The sequence below is a fragment of the Hordeum vulgare genome, chromosome 2H, assembly GCF_904849725.1.
Source record: "Hordeum vulgare subsp. vulgare chromosome 2H, MorexV3_pseudomolecules_assembly, whole genome shotgun sequence".
Classification (NCBI taxonomy): domain Eukaryota; kingdom Viridiplantae; phylum Streptophyta; class Magnoliopsida; order Poales; family Poaceae; genus Hordeum; species Hordeum vulgare.
Window position 1 is genome coordinate 495,059,821 of NC_058519.1, and position 3,995 is coordinate 495,063,815.

The following is a 3,995-nucleotide window of genomic DNA, read 5'->3' on the forward strand; positions in this document are numbered from 1 at the left end:
GAGCTAAAAGTGTATGGAAGCTAAAAAAGAAAACTAGTGGGTGTGCACCCAATTTGCTTGCTCACGAAGACCTAGGGCAATTTTGAGCAAGCCCATCATTGGAATATACAAGCCAAGTTATATAATTAAAATTCCCACTGGTATATGAAAGTGATAAAACAAGAGACTCTCTATCATGAGGAACATGGTGCTATTTTGAAGCACAAGTGTGGAAAAGGATAGTAACATTGTCCCTTTTCTATTTTTCTCTCATCATTTTTTTATTGGGCTCTTTGGCCTCTTTTTTCATTTTTTGGTGGGAATATTTGGCCTCTTTTTTTTATTTCCTCACATGGGACAATGCTCTAATAATGATGATCATCACACTTTTATTTACTTACAACTCAATACTTAGAACAATGATGACTCTATATGAAATGCCTCCGGCAGTGTACCGGCACTACAAGGAATATGCTAATACACGACGCTGTTTTTTCATCGCTACATCGTCACGGTTTTTAATTTACAACGATCTGACGACAAAAAACCAAGCGTCGAAAATGGAGCGTCAGAAATGAACAACAACGACGTTTTTATTAAAATTGTTGTAACTTTTACGACGATTCCTGGATTGTCGTAACCTTTACGATGATCCTAAATCATCGTTGGCAATCAAACTCAGTCCTACGTGGCAGTCCTACATGGCAAAATTATGACGAAATCAAAACGTCATGGTTGAAATCAGCCCAACCCATTTCAATTGATCACATGGGCTGGTTTTAATTTTTTGGGATTTTTCTTATTGGGCTTGTTTTTGGGCCTTAGCCTATTTGCAGCCACTTCTAGTATATTTTTCAAAATTTTTTTATATCATCATAATTTGGGCCATGGCCTTTTAGAGCCCAAATACATTTGGTCCAGTTTCAGTTTTGGCCCTTTTTCATTTTTGAATTTAGCAACTTTTTGTTCCAGAATTTGGATTCATTTCAATTTGTTGGGCCTTTTCAACCCAATTATTTGTCCAGTATTAAATCCAACACTATTTCATATTGAAATCAAGAAAACTCCAAGTCGAATTAAAATCATCCATGATATAACATCACAATATATATATCCCAAGTTTACATATCACAATAAATCATCTCATGAATACATTTCCTTACACAGGAATATAACAAGAACGAACAAAATTACACAATAGAACAATGGCACATCTGCTACTGTCCCAACAGTATAATGGACTTCATTCCGCTCTCCTATGTGGCATGCTCGAGATGCCACAACTTGTCAACCTATAAGAACATTACACTGCACATGAATCAATCAAAAGGAAACAAATACAAAAAATATTAGAAATAAAAGGATTTGTTTTCATCCTAGAGACGATGTTAAAAATCCTGAGATATAAATTCTGGAGTATAATTGGTCCAACCTAAACAGGTCACAGAAACTGAAAATTAAACTTCAACTATCTAAGATTGTTCGAGGAAATTCTGGACAAAGGAAATGCAGACAAGCAAACTTAATATCTTTATGGTATTTTCGCTTTACTAGAGGAATTTAAGCACTGACACAAGCAGGAATCAATGACACAATAATTAGCAGACATGTAAGATAATACAAAACAAGCTACTCCACATTACTGTGATAACCAAGTGCAAACCAGGGTGTAAGAATATTAGCCGAAAAAATCCTTTCGGCAACATACATCACTAAATTACGCTATCAATAAGTGCACCAGAGACTCTAATTTATTACCTTCAGAAGTTTTAGATCGAATCAAAAGAAAACATGAAAAAGGGACTACCAAAGAACATTATTGATTTAGATAGAGCTTTGATGCTGAGTTGATTTCTGGTGTCAACTGGGGTAATTCTTTAGCCAAATTGCAGAAAGGAAACCTGACTAGCACTCAAAATTTTAACGAGAAGACAATAGTAAAAAATAAAAGATGGATCAGATTTCTGGCTTGGAATCCTGATGGGATTACATTTGCGCATTGTATAGTCATAGTCGATAATTTGGGGAAAGTATCCTCGGGTCCATATAATCCAAGGAAAAAAGCAATTGATCATCACAGTAAGTGCAGAAACGTGGTATGGATATGATATCATCACTTCTCACAACAAACAAAAAATGGTGTAGGAGTTTCTATTTATTTAAGACAAGACAACTATACAGCATCCATGACAGAATGTATTGCTTACTAGACATTCAGAATAAGTAGAGATACAAAAACATGACTTCAGATGCGGAATATGCACAGTTCAATAATATACAGTCTCATGAGACACCTAATAAGTGTTGATCATCACTGATGAATCAACCACAAAAACCAGCTGCAGAAAGAATAATATAGTTGATATGTGTAAATGGGGTATAGTAACAGGAAGCTCCTTCTATGAGAGCAGCCAGTGTCGCAAAAACCTGTTTCCTTCTTGATGTCTGCCAATCTAACGAGAAAAAGGGCATGAAAGCAGACCAAGCATCAGATACCTCATGGCATCCCAAATACCACTATCCAAACAAAATTCAGTTCAGTGCTAAGATCTGTATGGACAAGTTGAATGCAAAAACCATCTCAAAGAATGGTTCGTGCTAGAATCTTAACCCAAAGTATCTCTAGGCAACGTACAACACTGAATTACGCTACCAAGAAGCGCACCCCAGTAATCAACCTTAAAGCTGATAAAAATTTAGCAGAGTATACCAAAAGATGAAGGGGAACACTCAGCGTGTCAAAAAAGAAGGCAGCATCAAATACTATAGTAATTATTATTGGACATGATATAGTAAGGTACTCTCACTGGTTATTGACTGTTGTCAGTTTTCACTAAGCATAAGTGCATAATATGGAAACAACATAAGAGAAAACATACACCCTCGGATATTAAGCTATTCCAAGTATGTGAGGTATACAACTTATAGGAGCTTACATGAAATTTGAACCGATAGTCCCAACGCCCAGAGCAATGTTCTTCGGGGAATCTAGGTGTTCTTGTTTATTCTCTGTAATATCTGATCTCGATAACCTTTTCTTCTTCCTTCTACTGATTAAAAATAGAAGTAATTAATCTCAGTCCAATGTGTTGAGGGAAGAAAAACATAGCGTGTCAAAAAAGAAGGCAGCATCAAGTACTATAGTAATTATTATTGGAGATGATATAGTAAGATACTCTCACAAGTTATTGACTGTTTTCAGTTTTCACTATGCATAAGTGCATAATATAGAAACAATATAAGAGAAAACAAAAGTAGTTAGTCCAAGTAAAACTATTTCACATATTTGTGGCATGTTCACTCTCAGTTCTTAGGAAGGGAAAATGCAACCTAGAGTCCTAAATTCGTTGCATATTTTGCCTATGATGAAACTACGAAAAAGTAACTTGACAATACATGCTATGAGTGTAGTCTAAAGAATAAATGACATACAAGATTAAATAATATGATATTATTTTGCAGAAGCAGCTGTTTTTTCATACATCCCATGGTATTTCTATCGTAATCACTGGCAACTTCAAATAGAGTTAAGCAAAAATATCGACGTTCTTTATTGATTTCGATTACATGCAAATAAGTAAAAATGCCCTACTCTACCAATAAGACATAAGTAAAGAGCTAACAACACTAGACTGTACAACTACACAAACACAAGAGGTGCTTCTAAGACAAAAAATAAACCTGAATTTAGTGTCAGGACTAGCCAATCCAGAAAGTAAAAAACACATTACTGAACAGTCACAGTTTCCAAAACACTAGCCAATCCAGAAAGTAAAGAACACATTAGCAAAACTATAGGACAACAGAAAGGAAGAGATAATTTGTGTAGGTGACTGAACAATACTATTCATCTGGACAGCAGAAAACTCATCAACAAATCCTTTTCAGACAACTAATTCATCAAAACAAACAGGACATATCAGGTACTAGTTCACATAGGACACTGAATTTGATAAACTGAAATATACCCAACAAAATACCGAGCACAAACAACATGTTTTAATATTCATATTCAG

The 3,995-nt window shown here is 35.1% G+C and overlaps 1 non-coding gene across 1 annotated transcript; it reads right to left on the reverse strand.

Moving 5' to 3' along the window:
* Positions 1-1,930: 1,930 nt before the first annotated feature.
* Positions 1,931-2,025, reverse strand: LOC123433698. The gene has a single exon (XR_006625026.1). It is a non-coding gene; the product is annotated as a small nucleolar RNA Z103 (small nucleolar RNA).
* Positions 2,026-3,995: the final 1,970 nt, after the last annotated feature.